The following is an 18991-nucleotide window of genomic DNA, read 5'->3' as shown; positions in this document are numbered from 1 at the left end:
CCTGGGCTTGTGATGGGAGGGGCTGCTGACATGCCCTAGAGACATTTTCCCCATTGTCTTGGTGAATAACAGTTGGCTCCTCATTACTTATCAAAATTTCTGCATCAGGCTTAAATTTCTCCTCAGAAAATGGTCTTTTCTTTGCTATTGCATCATCAGGCTGCACATTTTCCAAACTTTTATGCTCTGTTTCCCTTTTAAACATAAGTTCCAATTCCAAACCAAACTGATTGCTTTTAAGAGCACCCAAGTCACCTCTTGAATGCTTTGCTGCTTAGAAATTTCTTCTGCCAGATACCCTAAATCATCTCTCTCAAGTTCAAAGTTTAATGGATCTCTAGGGCAGGGGCAATATGCTGCCAGTCTCTTTGCTAAATTAGGATAGCAAGAATTACCTTTGCTCCAGTTCCCAATAAGTTCCTCAACTCCATCTGAGACCATATCACTATCAGCATTTTGGTCAAAACCATTCAACAAGTCTCTAGGAAGCTTCAAACTTTCCCACACATTCCTGTCTTCCGAGCTCTCCAAGTCTCTAGGAAGTTCTAAACTTTCCTACATTTTCCTGTCTTCTGAGCTCTCCAATCTGTTCCAACCTCTGGCTGTTACCCCGTTCCAAAGTTGCTTCCACATTTTGGGGTATCTTTATAGCAGTGCCCCACTACCTGGTACCAATTTACTGTATTAGTCTGTTCTCATGCTATAAGACTGGGTAATTTATAGAGAAAAAGACGTTTAATGGACTCAGTCACACGTGGCTGGGGAGGCCTCACAATCACTGAAAAAGGCAAAGAGGAGCCAAGGCATGTCTTACATGGTGGCAGGCAAGAGAGCATGTGCAGGGGAACTGCTCTTTATAAAACCAACAGATCTCATAAGACTTATTCACTTTCACAAGAACAGCATGAGAAAAACCCCCCAACATGATTCAATTACCTTCCATGGGGTCACTCCCATAACACATGGGGATTATAGCTACAATTCAAGCTGAGATTTGGGTGGGGACACAGCCAAACCATATCAAGGAGGAAGGCAATGAGGTTTCTTGTCACAGTCTCAAAGTGGAAGAGGATTGTATAACCAGAAAATGTCAACATGCCCTTTTCCTCCTTGGGCAAAAAAGTCTTAAAAATAATTTTGGTGAAGGGCTGCCCTTGCAAAACTTTTGCATGGATTAGAGAAAAGCATTGCTCTGGGCAGCTGCAGGCCCCTGCAGGACTTGCAGCTTGGCAAAGGGATCTTGGGCTGGATTTAGTCATTACTTGTAACAGGTTGTCCAGGAACAACCTGAATAACTGAGTGATGGCCCTGATCTGTGTGTCCCTTAAAGAATGCTTGTATTATTCCTGAAAATGGTAGTTATGAACAGGTATTGTTGGCAGGGTTGCCGTTGACACTGTGCTGTTTTTTCTCTTGCTCCTTTTCTCTCTGTTACTCTTTCTTTTCTCCCCTAGTACCTTTGAATGGGATCCCCAGAGTCAGCACATGTCTCTTAGACTTCAGACCCTTCCTTTCTTCTAGTCATTCATTAAAAATTACTCACTCTATGTTCCATCCCTCCAAGACCCTACCATGGGACGTAAATTAATTTGATTAATAAATTGGGGCTAAGTTGCTAATGATTAATAATATGTTAATAGTATATTACTCCTTCAGAGAGCACTGAGATGAATATTTATAGATTAGACCATAGCATTTACATTTTAAGAGACCGAGGTCTTAACCCAAAATGAGATGAATGCAGTGAATTTCATGTTCTGTGGCATGACCAATAAAATCATGTTTTAGGGCTGAGTTTTCTTACATTTCTCAGAAACACTATTTAGGTAGGTGGTCTACTTATGGAAAAAGTGAATTCAGTTGATAACCCAAAGTGGCATTCAAAAGTATTGGGCAAATTGAAGAGGCATATTTACAAACATTTCAAACTTTTATTTAAAAAAATACTAATGGCACTATTGTAACATTTTGTAAATTGCAGCTCTTATTTGCTTTCCTGGCTGAACACTTTTCCCCTTCTTTCTTTTCAATGGCCTATGAATTTACTATACTTATCTAAATTTAGTATTGTGTTAAGTGTAGTGAATTTATTTTTTTTTTATTTATGAATTTATTTATTTTATTTGCACCCTTGTCCAGGAACTACCAGAAAGTCCTGGAGTAAATTAGCTGCCATCATAGTGTGGTTCAGAAGCTCATATAATGTCTTCAGGTCCTTGGGTCTCTTTCCTTCTTTTCCTTGCCCTTTAATCTTCAGTGACCCTCTACTTTCACCCTCTACATTAAAAAAACAAACAAACAAACAAACAAAAAACTCTTTTGGAATAATTTAAAACTTATAGAGAAGCTACAAAATAGTAAAGAAAGTTTCTGGATACCCTGCACCCAGCCTCCTCTCACATTAAAGTCATGCATGACAATAAAACAGTGACCAAAACTAAGACCTTAACACTGGTACAATACAATAAAACCAGATATTAAATTTCACCAGTTTTTCCATTAAAGTCTGTTCCAGCATCTAGTTAAGGGTCTCATGTCACTGTTAGTTGTCATGCTTCCTTAGTGGCCTCCATTTTATGACATTTCCTCAATCTTTGCCACCTTTCATGACCTTGACACTTCTAAAGAGCAGTGGCCAGTTATTTTGTAGAATGTCCTGTCTACTCTTTTCTTATGATTAGCCTGAGGTTATGCATTTGTGTTAAGAATATCTTAGGAATTATTATAGGCTTCTGAGGCCATCAAATTGGTTGTACACGATGTCAACATATCATATTACGGAGAATGTTAACCTTAAGTGATGTCTGCTGGGTTTCTCCAATAGAAAGCTATCATACCCTTTGTCATTACTAAATACCTTGAATTAGATACTTTGAGACTATGTAACTATCTTATTTCTCCTCAAAATTTTCCCCACTAATTTTAGAGACCATTGGTGTACCTTGCCTGCAAAATTTCTTACTATACTTTTCTAATAGTAATTTTCTATTTCCCTCGTTTCTTCTGCATTTATTAGTTGGATTTTTTCTGTAAGAAGAGCTGTGTCTTTTCTGTTGATTTGTTCAGTTATTTGTTGAAAAAATAAAATTTATTGATATCATAAATGTTTGTTTTATTCAAGTATTATAATCCAATACTTATTTTGTTGCTCAAATGGTTCCAGGTTTTGCTTTGGGGAACTCTTTTATGCTGTCTGATACGCCTTCATCATTTTTTTGAGCTCTTGCCTACTTTCCAGCACCAAGAGATATTACAGGCTCATTTTATATTTTCTCTACCCCAGGCATGGATTCATTCACTTCTCCAAGGAGTCCCAGTTCTTTTTATTGGAGAATGGTATTTAGAACCCAAGATCTGACTGGTAGGTGTGCTCATCATTACTGGGATGTCATTGCGTCTATGCCTGCTTAGCAGATATGGCTAGCAAATATATGTATTTTCCCATGCATACATGCACACATACATATATCTGTATTTATTTCTGTATTATCTATCTGGGTATATACTGGGGAGAAAAACCATGAGTTCATACTGGTACCTCCAATTCTAATCCCCAAATCTCAAGGTTCATTCTAGACTTCCCCCCTTTCCTGATTTTAATTTCTTTCTTTGATAGTGAGAAACCTGGCTTTCTTAATCTACAATATATTTACCTATTTACTCAACCCTAGTACAAATATATAAAGCAGTTTTCCAATTGTTAACCTATGCGCCTATGAGGAACTCCTCTATCTTGATTCTGCTTTGTCCTGTGAAAGCTTGTCTCTCATCAGGTTCTATCCATGTGCTGGCCTAGCATCTCCAAGCTTACATTCTCCCCACCTTAAAGAAAGAATGCTTCCTTTCTCTTTCCCAGAAGTTTCAGAAAAAGCCCTAAGGTGGGTTCTTATTGGACTGACTGGGTTCTATGCTTATCTCTAATATATTGACTGTGACCAGAGGAATGGAATAACCTGACTGGTTGGACCTGAGACACACGCCCAGCTCTGAGCCTCAGAGGTGGTGATTGGCCCACCCAACCCATGGAGAAGAGTGTAGGTGAGGAGTGGTTATCTAAAGAAAATAAGAATCCTTTTATCAGAAGAAAGGAAAAAATTCTGTGCAGTGTAAACCCACACAGATCCACTGCATCCTCAAATGAGACAGTAGCACGGCAATGCCAATTGAGGGGGTAGCAATATTGTGGGGACATCAGGAGTGGAGAGTTGGAAAAATGTAGGTAATACTGCACAGATGCAACTCCCACAAAACAGCAGCTTAAAAAGATGTATGGGCCAGGAACGTTGGCTCACGCCTGTAATCCCAGCACTTTGGGAGGCTGAGGCAGGTGGATCACGAGGTCAGGAGTTCGAGACCAGCCTGGACAATATGGCGAAACCCTGTCTCTACTAAAAAAAAATTACAAAAATTAGCTGGGCGTGGTGGCATGCACCTGTAGTCCCAGCTACTCAGGAGGCTGAGGCAGGAGAATCACTTGAACCTGGAAGGCAGAGGTTACACGCCACTGCACTCCAGCCTGGGCGACAGAGTGAGACTCTGTCTCAAAAAACAAACAAACAAAAAAAAACCCCCAAAAAACCCAAAAAGTACGTTCAGTTGATATGAAAAGGAATCTTGCTCCAATTTAACAAGAATGACTGCCAGGTTTGTTAAAAGGAAATAGGTGGTTGAATAACTTGATAACTTGAATGCTTTTCATCCAAATTTATGTTAAAACTCTATGACATGTCTTCTAGACTGTTTAGTTCCAACAGGTCACTTTGCCTAAGATTTGGGCAACTGCCACCTTGTGGCCAAGACTGCCCCATGGATTAGGAGGGGGCAGCTTGGGCTTCTGGTGTTGTTGCCAGCAGATGTCCAAGATCACTTTTCTATTGCTAATAAAATAACTACAGCTTAAAGCTTCTATGCAGTGGAACAACTTAGAAATCCAATCTGTTTTTTTCAAGATTTGAAAGCCATAGAAAACTTTTAAGTAAGATATAATAGAGGGTTTTGTTTTGTTTTTATATGTAGAGTTAATAAATGCTATTTAGTCTTGGACTATCAACTTATTCTAAACCTTTCCTTCAGGCTAAACTTGTGGGATTTTACTTGCTCTGGTCTCCAGTCCTAAAAAGAAACCAGCTGTATCCTGCAGTTGGCCACCTGTCCTGAATTTGAGAGCGTTAGTTCCAAGGACAAGCCTAGGGTCTCTGTCAGCCTCATTCTACGCAGGAGGAATGTTTCCTTGGTGTGCCTGGTAACCTTGCTGCTGACGTTTGCTCCCTCTTTTACTGCCATTTGTGTAGTTAATACTTCATTTACATAGAAAGGAATTTCTCTAATTAAATGTTACATTTCATTAATCTAGAATTCTGCTAAAAATCGTGTTTTAACAAGACTTTGTGACTACCAGCCTCTTTTAAAAATGGTCTGTATCTTTAAAGGGGCTAGGCCCTTTTTTTCTTCTGAGATGTTAGAATGTATCTATAATAGATGACAACAGTTTTTATGCAGCTACCCAGTGGTTTAATCACAATGCAAAAACAACACTGCTAATCTGAACAATCTACATGGATGACAACTCATTGAAATAACTATCAATTAACAACATAATTGTCAGTTATAAGTTGCCAACATTAAAATAAGCAATTGTTACTTCTATGAGGCTTTTGTGCTTTTTTCTCCTCCTCCGCAGGGTGTGGATATAGGGTAGGGGCCTGGGTTGAAAAGTTTAAACGGATGACCAAGTTACTTGTTGTTTTAATCATTAGATCCTCTTCCTTATAGGTTACTCTGAAGTGAAAATAGTGGTACTAGTCATAAAATTCCACTCCAGGCTTGGCAGGTCAACCTGGCCTTGGTTTTGAAATCTCTGTAGCATCAAATGTGATGCCAGGTCCTATTCCCTTTAATCAGGGCCTGCTGTAGACAGAGCATGACATGTGAGTTCTCTCCTATTCTGTTCGATCAAGATTGTGTCAAAGAAAATCCAGCCTCTGTATGAAGGCAGAGTCCACTTTTGCTAGAGCAGCTGAAAAGAATTTAACCCAGTATCATCAGGATAATGGCCTCAATGTCTCCTCTCTACATGATTTCAGCTGAGAGTCCCCTCACCCCAAGCCTCTTTGGGTGAATGAGCAAAATGTGCAGCAGAAAAAGAGTCAGGACTTGGTGGAGGAGGGGCATTGTGAAAGTCAAAATTGCCACAGCCACATTTTGTGTTTCTATCGCTCTCACTTGGTAGAAGACAGGTGGCCAAGTGGACCCAGGTTCCTGGTCATGCAGGAACACCTTCAGGAGGAACTACCTCAAGGTAGGACTCCAGCTTGTGCTTGGGCACAAAACACTTCATGGTGCGAAATTATGCACCACGAGCCAACACCTGGAGCTAGCTGAAATAGGAATTATGACTGAACTACAACCGGCCCTTGTGCATTAGGCCAATCGATCTGCATCATCACATGGTACTTCTCCATCTGAAGAAAGTTTGACTTGGAACTTGCAACAAATAGCCATCTCCCACTTTGGGGGGCATGGTGATGGAATGGAGAAAAAACAGGCTTTTGAACTAGATTCCTGGAATCAGAATAGTGGTGCTATGAGTTACTGTCAGTGCATGGCCAGGCTCCTTTCTTGGGTCTTTAATTTCTTACCTCTAAAATGATGACAATAAATCCATCTTGCAGTGATGTTTAGAGTATGAAGTCAGCTGACACAGGTTAAGTGCCTCGCGCATTGTTGGTGCTTACAAGTGACTGGTCATGATTAATTCAGAGAGACAGCAACAAAGACTCTTTTTTTTTTTTTTTTTTTTTTTGAGATGGAGTCTTGCTCTGTCACCCAGGCTGGAGTGCAATGGCACAATCTCGGCTCACTGCAACCTCTGCCTCCTGGGTTCAAGTGATTCTCGTGCCTCAGTCTCCCAAGTAGCTGGGATTACAGTCATGTGTTACCATGCCTAGCAAATTTTTGTATTTTTAGTAGAGACGGGGTTTCATCATGTTGCCCAGGCTAGTCTCAAACTCCTGGGCCCAAGCAATCCACCTGCCTCCACCTCCCAAAGTGCTGGAATTACAGGCGTGAGCACCAAGCCCAGCCCAAAGACACTTTTATTGGCCTAAAAATATTTAAGTTAATGAAGTAGCTTTGCTTCTTTGATCATAATGAAAGGAAATTTAAGTTAAAAATTGTTAAAATTGTCATCAATATTTTAATTTTAAAACTTAAGATTCAGTGGACTGTTATTGCTACTATGCATAATAACTTTACTAATCATTCACTCCTGAATCAAGCTTTTCTGTGCAACCGAGTAGGTGCTATTTATAAGTGAACAAGTTTTGCAAATAGTCTGTGACATGCACAGGTGACATTTAATAATAGTATAGCAAATATCCTTTGTGTTCTTCCCATGTTTATATCATTTGACCATACATAGCATAGTCAGCATTCCAAAGAAGTCAAGAACTCTCTGTTATCCTAATATGCTTGGAGAAGATATGACTCTGCTTTTTATGCTCATCAGCTTAGGGTGGGGGGCACTTTTTAGGTGCCAAAGAACAAGGTTTCCAGTTACTGAATGTTTTGCATGTTTTTCTTTTCTAAATGCTTCTCCTAAGGCAGCCTACTGTTGTGCTTGTCGTGTCACTTGGGTGCCTCTAGACATCTGTACACTTCTCCAGCTGCGTGGGAGACACACTTCACCTTGTGGCTCTTCCTGTCAAAGGTTGCATGTGCTGCATGGAAGAACAGTTGACTTTGCTGATAGGGAACGTCTCATTGCACCCCTTTTCCACACCATCTGTCTGACCTGGACCCATTCCAAGCACTACGGCTTTGCTGGCAGAATGGTCTTCCTGCTACAGAAGTTTTGTAATCTGCTAATTGACAGGGTAAGGAAAATTTATATTTGGGTTACAGCTGAAAAGTTGGATGTTTCTTTGATGGGGCTTTAAATGCTGACATATGCTGCCTTGGTTTTTGATTTTAGGCATCCCCGTCGGAGCACAATCACATGCTCTCCCCCTTGTTCTCCGCCTCATTGAGAATATGGCAGCCTTTGGAGAAGAACACCAATATGATCTACTAGGGAATTATCATCTACTTAGTTTACTCATTAAGCAATGATTTTATTATTATTATCTCTTTGTAGTATGAGACAGATGGCAAAGAAGGAGTTTGCTTTATTGAACAAGATGCAGTATTGGGCATGGCAGATCTCCCTGAATGGTTAACATCTTCTACAGTCACTCAGTCTAATAAGCATCTTTGCTTTTGTACAGGGTCTGATTCTACACTCAGCTGCTAATTTAAGTGCAAAGCTGTTAATTTTTTTTTTTTTTTTTCCCCAGGGACAGCGTCTCACTATGTTGCCCCAGGCTGGAGCACAGTGGGGCTATTCACAGGTGTGATCACAGCATACTACAGCCTCTAACTCCTGGGCTCAAATGATTCTCTGCCTCAGCCTCCCGAGTAGTCAATTCTTTTTTTCTACATGTGTGCTGACGACAGAAAAATCCTAAAGATGGAAGTATCGTTAAAATCGTGCTGATCCAGTTGACGTTTGTGGTTGCGCTCATCTTGTAATTGTGCTTTAAAATTCAATGTAAGCAACCCCCACTGAAGTGAGTACAGTCACGCTTACTGATCCATACCTGAGTCCTTCAAGCGGCGTCCTCTGTGCACAAAAGCTACATGCACAAACTGAAGGCAGTGCATGAGTGTGGTATGACATCTTACCTCTGGAATCCTGGGGCCCCTCTCTCAGTTGCAGCCCCTTCAACCTGCCCTTGAACAATGATCGGCAGAAAGATGAGAATGAAAGAGAAGAAAGAGAATTTCTTCCATACCTTTCAAAACTTCAAAGAAGTTGTCTCCAATCTGGTTCTGATGATTCATGTCTCAACGCAAAGCACATATAAATATCTGAAATCTGCACACTGATCGGAAATAGTTTTTGGGAAGTTGGATTTAATCCCATGAGCCAAATGATCACTACCAACAGTGATCAGGGAAAACCAAAGTCCACGGCAAATTTTAATTTGGCAAATGCATAAAATGTTCAAAAGAGCAGAGGTCTCATTTACATTCCTCCCTCTTATATGGGATTTTCTTCTATATTAGTAATTAAAGGGTGCAGGCTATCGAGCGCAACTATATCACATAATAGCCATCGGGGGCACACTAACAACTTCCTTGAAGTAACGCACACTAGGGTGTTTATGGTTCAGTGTCACATAGCCTCTCTTTGATCTAAATTAGGATTCATTGGCAAACTCACAATAGGCTCCACATGTACCCCTCTCAACCTCTTTCTTTTAATCATGGAAATTAAAGATGGAAAATACCCATTAAGTCACTTAGTCCATTTCTCTGTTAGGGCGAAATTGTTGCCTGTGATACATGGGTAGTGCTTGGTCCAGCTTAAATGTAAATGTCTTAGGCAGTGTGTAGCCTCCTGATTTTATAATTTTCTTCTTTCCCTTCAGAGGGGAAGAAATATAAAACAGAGGTGGAGATTTCCTCCCTTCCTTATGGGTTGGAGGTAATGGTCGTGGGATGGGCAAATGTACTCAGATGCTGTCAGCTTTCTGGAAACCACACCACTTGCTATGGCAATTCCATCACTCATGAAGCACACAGATCATTCAATCCCCATCTCCAACACGTTTTACTCTTCAGCTCAATGGAACGATTCCGATTCCTGAACTATTCCTATAAACTTGAGTGAGCAGGTATTCCAGATTTGGTGAGGGAGAACGTGGCCCAGGAAAGGAGAACCTGTCTCTTTTAGGCTCCCTCTTTGATTAGCTCGAAACAGCACAGCCCTCCCAGTTGGAGTGTGAAGTCATGGGTGCAGTGTGAGCTCACGATTGGGCCACTGCCTATCTTATTCTGGGGAGTGGCCAGTGGAGGTATTTTTATCCTTTGAACATTTGGCACCTGAAAGATGCGAAACGTGTGTCATTGCACAGTGAATTCCCTCCCTGACTCATGTTCCGCAACGGAAGGAAAATTGTCACTCAGCATCTGCCCACATCTCTAGCTGTTGAAGTGAGGTCTATGGGAAAGTTGCAAAAACCCAGTGACCAACTCTCCAGTGAGGTCTCTAGGGGACACATAGCAGTGGCTGAGATGAGACTTCAAAAAGGAAATCATGAGCCATTATTAGGTTTGCATTGGGTTTGTTTTAGAGATTTTCTTTTAATCTGTTAAAATCACTAGTGAAATTGTACGGCCTTAGGAAAATTGAATAAGTGAACATTTCCAATTCTGATGCAGATGTGCTAGAGTGTGATTGTTCACATTATAAGACGGAAGTCTTAACCTCCAAAATTCACTGTGGGTTTCACTCAGTGGACTTCCCTCGTGCATCTGAAGGAGGATCAGGTTTGCAAAACCCAACGTACTTATCAAGAAGGCTTCTGATTGTCTAAAGCAATGGCAGGGTTCTATCAGACAGAAAAAGTGCTTTCAGTCATGTCCAGACACCATGGATAATACTAACTGTACATTCACAGAGAGATAATGTTCAGGGCCTCTATCATGTGTAATATATTCCCAATATATTTCTTATTTTAAATATTCCATCGGTGGTAATATATAATGAATCTTTGAATGGATGCACACATACAAAATCAGAATCAGTTCTAACTTGATGGTCTAGTGTCAGAATCTACTGAATGCAATTCTGATGTGGGATCCTATCTTTTGCTAATGAAAATGTCAAGTTTTAAGGCAGATGTGGCAGAGACTGCTTGTTGTTCTCCCAGTAACCATTCTCCCTGATTTTTAGTGCCTGCATTTCCCACTCACCAGTATGGCTGGATAACTGCTGGCCAATGAGATGAAGGGGGAAGCAGCGTGGGGCATTCCTGGATGGTGTCCTTACAGAGCACCATCATATCCCCTGCTCCCCTTCCCTGCCACCTGCAAAGCGGCCATGGTGGTTGGAGATCTAGCTGCCACCTTAAATCCCAGGGATGAGGATCACATCCTAGGAACACCTGGAAGGTCCCTGCACCCCACATAATTTCATGGAGTGTCCAGACTAACCCTAGAGACCTTTGCTCTGGACATTTTTGTACATGTATGAATAAAACCTAGTATGTTAAAGTCACTGTTTTCTAAGGGTTTTCATCACCCAAATCTAACCCTAATCCTAATTTTGTCACTGGTCTTAACCTTTATTTTGTTTTTTGTACTTTTTTTTTTTTTTGAGATGGGGTGTCACTCTGTTGCCCAGGCTGGAGAACAGTGGCACGATCTCAGCTCACTGCAATCTCCATCTCCTGGGCTCAAGCCATCCTCCCACCTCAGCCTCCTGAGTAGCTGGGACTACAGGTGCATGACACCATGCCTGGCTAATTTTTGTAATTTTTGTAGAGGCGGGAGTCTCCCTATATTGCCCAGGCTGGTCTCAAACTCCTGAGCTCAAGCTGTGTGCCTGCCTGGGCCTCTCAAAGTGCTGGGGTTACAAGTGGGAGCCACTGACCTGGCCTTAATCTTTATTTTGATACATACTTAACATCTTCTTAAAGTCTAGGTATTTCAGTTTCAGTTGATAATCAATGCTGGTTGATAATCATGTTACATTTATTCCTCAGTTGATAATCATGTTGCAGTGGATAATCACGTTTCATTTATTCTTCTGAACATGACCTTGAAGGGTTTGCAGATAAAGGTGCATGGAAGAACCCCAAACTTACAGATTCCCAAATATGTGATTAGGCAAAATAACAAGATGGACATTGAGAGTGGGAGGCCTCATTCAGTTTCTTGCATCCATTCTGTTTGCAACATGTAGAAATATGTACTTCCATTCCATAAATGGTTTAATGAGAACCCAGGCAAAAATAATGGTTACTATAAATAAAACTCAAGAGTGAGGGCCCAAAGTCAGGACGAGTTAGGACCAGGAAAATGTAGAAATGGATGGAGGGACAGATAGTGAGTTCCAAAGCAGTGTGTATCCACAGACTCAACTGTGGTATGGGAAAACATATGCTAATACTAGAATGTTTAGGTATGTTTAGCCAGAGTCACTCTTCATCCCAAAAGGAGAGGCATGAAGATTTAGTCATATTTAACATGGTGACTGGCATAGGTGACTGGCGTATGCTTCACTCTACCAGCCCACAACACCAAGGGAAGACACAGGGCCCTGAGGAATGCGGGCAGGAGCTCCACACCACAGGGAGGCTGGCAGGGCCACCTCCCTGCTTTGGCTGCTCTCGGCAGGCTGTGGCATCCTGCAGTACACTCATGCTTGTCATCTCACTCATGGCCAAAGCAAAAATCTTTACTATGGTCTATGAGGCCCAGCGGGATCTGGCCTTGCATGAAGTCTCTGAGCTCCTCTCTGACTCCTCTCGTTCATTTCTCTCCAGCCACTTGGGGCTCCTTGTTCCTCCCACAAACCAGGCACACTCCTGCCCCAGGGCTTTACCACTGGCTGTTGACTCTGCCTGTAACGCTCTTCCCCTAGACAACTGTCTAACTGGTTCCCTCACTTCCTTTGGGTCTTCATTTAATGTCACCTGTGTCCGGTTCCATGGGTTTGTGGCTTATACTCTTCATGTTTATGTGAATCCTCAGAGAAGGAGGATAGCAAGCTGAAACTTACTTCCGCACAGAAACCACTTCTTTCACTTCACATGCTAGCATTATATTCAAGCAAATAAGAAAATAGCAAAGCTGGTGCTTCTCCTACTACTCAGACAAGTTCTTTGTTAGCCTCATTAGAAGTAAATGTTATGACAGTCCAATCTAACTGGGTGTGAAAGAAGAAACTAAAACAATTTGAAATTATTAGAAGACTTTTTTTTTTTTTGAGACTGTTTCACTCTTGTTGCCCAGGCTGGAGTGCAGTGGTATGATCTTGGCTCGCTGTAACCCCCGCCTCCTGGGTTCAAGGGATTCTCTTGCCTCAACCTCCCAAGTGGCTGGGACTACAGGCACCTGGCACCACGCCTGGCTAATTTTTGTAGTTTTGGTAGAGGTGGGGTTTTGCCATGTTGGCCAGGCTGGTCTCGAACTCCTGACTTCAGGTGATCCGCCCACCTTAGCCTCCCAGAGTGCTGGGATTACAGGCGTGAGCCACCATGTCCGACCCCTAGAAGACCCTTTGAAATATGGATTTATATCCTCAGTCATTGACAATGAGCCCTGGCCTCTGTATATATTATGCTTTAAAATATCAGGTAATAATAGACGTACATGTATATTATTTGTGTATTTTTTTAGAGACAAGTTCTCACTCTGCAGTGGCACAATCATAGCTCATTGCAGCGTCAACCTCTCGGCCTCAAGTGATCCTCCCTCCTCAGCCTCTCAAGTAGCTGAGATTACAGGCATGTGCCACCATGCCTGGCTAATTTTTAATTTTTTTGTAGATATGGGGTCTTGTTATGTTACTCAGGCTGGTGTCAAACTCCTGGATGCAAGTGATCCGCCTGCTTCAGCCTCCCAAAGTGCCATCATTACAGGCATGAGCTACCATGCCTGGCCATGTATATGATTTATAAATAAATAAATAAATAAATACACATCTAGTAGGGAGTTGTCCTTAAATTTTTCCCTATGGGGACGGTGAGATTAAAGAGTGGTTTTGAGATTAATGGTATAGGCGATCAAGACCTATGCTATATTTGAATTTTGATTTGACTGTGAGCTTCCTAAAAGCTTTAAAAAATGAGAGAGAGAGAGAGAGAGAGAGAGAGAGAGTGAGAGTGGCAGGGCGCGTTGGCTCATGCCTATAATCCCAGCACTTTAGGAGGCTGAGGTGGGCAGATCATGAGGTCAGGAGTTCGAGACCAGCCTGGCCGATATGGTGAAACCCCATCTCTACTAAAAATACAAAAATTAGCTGGGCGTGGTGGTGCACGCCTGTAGTCCCAGCTACTCAGGAGGCTGAGGCAGAAGAATCGCTTGAACCCGGAAGGCGGAGTTTGCAGTGAGCCGAGATCATGCCACTTCTCTCCAGCCTGGGCGACAGAGCGAGACTCCGTTTCAGGAAAAAAAAAAAAAAAAAAAAGAAAGAGAAATGAACAGTTAGGACATAACTTTCATGCTCAGGAGTGACAGACTGTTTCCTCAAGGGAAGTAAAGCTTGTCTCAGCTTTCAAAAAAAAAGAAGAAGAAATTTTTTAATGGGGTCTTTCCTGTGGGGACCTGAGTGATACAGTGGACAATATTCTCAACATTTTTCCCACGGCAGATGCTGTGAGTTTCATTTGACTGCTTCTCAAAGGACTTTCGAGCATTCTGTAATTGTTGGCTGTTATTACTGTACATGCTGTGTCAGTGATTGGGGTCTATGTAGTGCTAGGTTCATTTCACAACCAAACAGTTTAGTTTTCACTTTACCCTGTAACTATCAACTGGTGGTTGAACGCTTGGCTGATCATTCTTCGCCCTTTGCCTGGCATAGGCATTGGCTTGGGTGCTTCCCCTTTCTTGTGCTCTGATTTCCTTAAATCTGTGCAAAATGCTTGTCATGGTATTGCCTGACAATATATATATCAGTCCATATTTTTCTTTATGAATGTTTATTCCACAGTTTGATCTACATCATTGAAGCAGCAGCCTTGTGATTTGTTTTCACTGTATTCTCCTGAGACTCCCAGCCGGGCCCCAATCTTGTGGGCCTCTTCACTGAATGAGGTTTTCTCTAAAGTTGCCTAAGCTGAGGCTTTCCTGCCTAACAGACTGAAAACTTGCAACACTGAAGCGAAGAGCTGCTCCTGTTGGTTATATTTTGGGGCATTTCTTCCAGCTCAGATGGGAAATTTGAGATACATTTGTGTAATGTTTTAGGAATTTATCCCCTGCTCTCCCTACCACAGTACCCATCAGGTTCTTCCTATTCAACAATTATATGCACTGGCTTTCGAAAAGAGCCCCCAGGATGGGCCCTCTGGTGGAGGGGAGGGGAGCCCCATCTTCAGGGATGGAGTTAGACATGCTTGTGCTTGTGGCCCAGTTGAGACATCTGGGACCTCATGAAGAATGAGGCTTAAGGAAGATGCCAAAGGGCTTTTAAAAGATATGAATCTCTGAAACCACAAAAAACCTTATGCTCTGTATCCGCACCGGGTGAAACCAGGGCTCACCTTTCGCTGACACTCACCGATGTAGCTGCATTGGTTGTCTGGATGTGGAAATCCATCCATGTGCGCCAGTACGTGGCCACTGCCCCAGGCCCGCTTCCTGTGCGCTTTCCCTCACCCCAGCTGCTCTGGATGCCACAGGAAGCCTCCATTCCTTCCCCACGATCCAGAACCTCACCCCGGGATTAAAGTAGATGGTAAGGCTGACTTTTGCACGGCCTCACTATACTGTGGGCCTGGCCCAGCGGCCTCATGTGTCTCCCCTCTCAGAGTCTCTTTCCTGCTTGCCCCCTACATCCTTGATTCCTCCGGGGCATTCACTGTCTCTACTGGAGAGTGCTTTTGCCACTCACAGAAATGACCTGGGGCAAGTCCTGTGGCCTCAGATCATCCACTGCCAAATGGAGTTGCTGTGTGAAGTTAAAGAAGAAAATGACTGAGGCCCTGGGCTTAGCATATGGGAACCTCGCAGGAAGGTGAGCTCCCTCCTTTTCCTTCTCCTCTTCCTTCCCCTTCCCCCACTCTCTTTCTCACTATCACCTTCACCATCATCCTGCACCCTGGGACCCAGTCCTGCTCTCAGCCACTGTTTGCCAAGCCCTGTTAGGGCGGGAGATGTGAATTAAAGGGCTGGTAGTGCTCAAGTGTGTTCAGGAAGCGTCGAGAGGGGCAGGTGAAAACTTTTATCCTTCCTGCTTCAACCTATCCACTTCTTGAGTCTTGGGGCACGTTCAGGAGAATGAGGGCGTGTTCCAAATTCCCCAGTGACTTCCGGGAAACCTTTCTAGTCTTTTTATCCTGTAAAAGATAGCTTCCTACACGCCCTCCCTTGCTTCTAAACACTTCTTTTGAAGCACAGTAGTGAATAAATGAAGGAAGCTCCCTGCTGGGCCTCCTCTATGATCTCCTACCCCCTTGCTTGTCTGTGTCGTAATTGTTATCTTTTCTGGCAAGTCTGATTTCAGGGGCTTTGTTAGGTGCTCTGACAGTGGTTCCCAAACTGGTCTGCGCATTGGAACCACCTGGCTAGCTTAAGCAGTTGCAGATGCCGGGTTCCCACGCTCAGAGGTTCTGATTTGGTGGGTGTGGGGTGCTGTCTGGGCAGCGGGAGCTCTAAAAGCTCCCCAGGTGACTCTAAATGTGTGGCTGAGTCTAGAACCATGGTCACAGCAACCTAATGCCATGGGGGCACCAGGACACTGGAGAGATTCTTGCTGAATCTTTTGGTACGGGCGGGCTGTGGACTAATGAATGAATGGTTTAAGCTAATAAATTGTTATTTACTGCCTGTTTATCATTTCCTGAAGGCAGTGGTTCTCAAACTTTAAAGCATATGAGAATTCCCTGAAAGACTGTGTAAACCCAGGTTACTGAGTCCCACACCCAGATTTTCTGGTTTATCAGGTTTGAGGTGGTTGATTTGTAACCAGTTCCGTGGAAATGTTGTTGCTGCGGGCCCAAGGACCACACTTTGAGAACCACCGCCTTAAAGCGGAGTTTCTCTACCCTCCCTGGGCACTTGTTAATAAGCCAGGATTCTTGGGTCCCACTCTAACCTGCTGAATTGGCGTCTCCAGGGAAGGTGCCTGGACTGTCTGGTCACCAGGCATCTTTTGGTTCTTATTGTCAGGGGGCCTGGAACCAATACCTTAAAACAACACCAAGTGAGGAACCAGACACACAAGCCTAGGTTAGAATAACAAATGTTCACATTTAGAGTTGACAGTGGTTTAGATGGTAATTAAAAGGACAAAAAGATCCCCCCAACACCCGCAGTGATATTGGGCCTGCAGGTCTGTGTCGAGCTTCAGACATAGGTCTCTGTTCCTCAGGATGGCATTTCGTACAGTTGTCAGGAATAGGCCTACTTTAAACAATACCAAGTGACATTTAGAAGATGAGGGGGTAAAACTGATTACTATGCTTGGAAACGCTTGGTGATACAGGATAAAAATAAGTACAACATGTCCAAATCCAGGATGATAGTTCATGTAACTCCTAACAGAGATATCATTTGTCAGATTGCTTATGCCTGTGTGCAAGGGCATGTGACTGTCTGTGCAGTTTATGCACATAAAGTACCAAAATATGGTGTGAAGGCTGGCCTGACAAATTATGCTTCAGCACGTCGTAGTGGCCTGCAGGCTTCTCAACACGTTTGGCATGGACGCCATCTAGGAAGGCCAAGAGGAGGTGACCAGAGATGAATATGATGCGGAGAGCATTGATGGTCAGCCTGACGCCTTCACCTACTATTTGGATGCAGGCCTTGCCAGAACCACCACTGACAATAAAGTTTTTGGGGCCCTGGAAGCTGTGGATGGAGGCTTGTCTATCCCACAAAGTACCAAATGATTCCCTGGATATGATTCTGAAAGCAAGGAATTTAATGCACAAGTGCATTAGAAGCACATCACAGGTCAGAATGTTGCAGATTATATGCATCACCTAATAGAAGATGAAGATGCTTACAGGAAACGGTTCTCACAATACGTAAAGAACTGCGTTAACTCCAGACTTGGTGGAGGAGAGATATAAGAAAGCTCATGCTGCTGAAGGAGAGAATTCAGTCTACAAGAAGCCCAAGAAAGAAGCTGAAAAGAAGAGGTGGGACCTGTCTCCCAAACTGTCCCCTGCCCAGAAGAATGATCAGGTAGCTCAAAAGCAGGCAGGCTTCCTTAGAGCTCATGAGCTCTGAGGTCTGCTGAGTGCTAAACTTTACAATTTTCTATGAAGATTTTGCAGATAAGACAATAAATGTATTGACGAAGCAGAGAAAAACAAAAGGCTAAAGTGAATATATTAGTAGAGCGATGCTGAGAGTGTTCTTTCCTTATATTGTAGGACTTCCCCTTCTTTTCATCCCACACTCAAGCCCTAGACATTACTATTGGGTCTTCCAGTGGATGGCATGAAATGAGTTAGGCAAAGCAATAAATCTCTTGCTGAATATTGATCAGTATTGTAGACCTTTAACAAAATATAATATAATTGATCTCAATTTATTTTTGAACCCTGTTCAGCAAATGGTTTGGAGGCTGGGAATTTATATTTGAAAGCTAAAGACATATACCTCAATATTTTCTGGTTTAAAGCAGTTAGATCAGGCACTTATTGGTCAATGTTCAATCTTTGGGAGTTTCTCCCTCTTCCACCTCCTTCTAGTCAAGCTGGTTTCTGGAACAGGGAATGCTTAGGTGTCCAATGTGCCAAGGGAGAGGGAATAGCTGGTCCCTAATTCTGAGGGTCACCTGCCAGTGGTCTTAATGGCCCAGGCCACATTGCTGTGATTATTCCAGCAGTCCTCAGGCCTGCAGGTGATTTTTCTCCTGGGTTGGAAAGTCTTTTGCTAGGCTGACAATAGGTCTGTTTCTTAGACCTTCAAATAGATGTTTTCTAAGCCCTGCAGGAAATGTTCTTCTGATGGGGAGGTGGGAACCTGTATACACATTGGTAGATGTCCATGAATTTTCTTGGGCTTGGGAATTTAGATGACTTTCGCTGTATTACAGAACCTGCTTTTTAGTGATTGACCAGGGACAGAATGCAAGTCACTTTCTTCCGGGAGCAGGATTTGGTATGCTGGCTCATCTCCTTTCTCTGTCCCCACCCTATGCTTGGCCGTAACTCCATGCCATCTCTACATGGTTCCCTGTTTCTTTCTACCTCCATACGCTGATCTTAGCTTCTCCAGATCCAAGAGACAATTTGTTATAGGAAGAACTCACAGAGTTGAGCCAAAATCTGCTGTCTTTAGACTCAGGTCTGACATACAACTCAATTCCTAAAGACTAGAAACGCCAACCCATGTAGAAAGCATTCTGTTCATGTCTGCATTTGTGCATGTATTTGTGGAGCCTCTGCTGTGCGTTGGCATTGTGCTAGGCTTTGTGTTGGGT

The 18991-nt window shown here is 42.9% G+C and overlaps 1 pseudogene; it reads left to right on the top strand.

Moving 5' to 3' along the window:
• The first annotated feature begins 16913 nt into the window (after window positions 1–16913).
• Window positions 16914–17790, top strand: LOC112635844 (annotated as a pseudogene).
• Window positions 17791–18991: the final 1201 nt, after the last annotated feature.

Source organism: Theropithecus gelada, chromosome 12, assembly GCF_003255815.1.
Source record: "Theropithecus gelada isolate Dixy chromosome 12, Tgel_1.0, whole genome shotgun sequence".
NCBI classification, from domain to species: Eukaryota; Metazoa; Chordata; class Mammalia; order Primates; family Cercopithecidae; genus Theropithecus; species Theropithecus gelada.
This window is presented reverse-complemented; position numbering and strand designations above follow the sequence as displayed.